Consider the following 308-nt stretch of genomic DNA (forward strand, 5'->3'; position numbering starts at 1 on the left):
AATTTCAGTCCAATTATATGTGTACGTCCACGTGAAAAGGGCCCACTTTGTCGCATCTAATTTCCGAGATATTCACGTTCTTCTCTCGTCTCCATTTATCCCAAAGTTAAATTGATTTTTTGATATTCTATACGGAAGTCACACGGAGAAAAAAAAATCGGTAAATGTCTTGCGATCGCAAGGAGTTTCCCGAAGAACCCCATTTTTCATGCACGAAGAACAATGAAGCTTTTTGGAATCTTCGAGAAATTCTATCCTATCCTACTCAAGTAGGAGCGGAGGAATGAATTTTCAAAAGCGCGGAGTAA

This window comes from Diachasma alloeum, unplaced genomic scaffold, assembly GCF_001412515.2.
Source record: "Diachasma alloeum isolate Michigan unplaced genomic scaffold, Dall2.0 Dall_scaffold_00482, whole genome shotgun sequence".
Classification (NCBI taxonomy): domain Eukaryota; kingdom Metazoa; phylum Arthropoda; class Insecta; order Hymenoptera; family Braconidae; genus Diachasma; species Diachasma alloeum.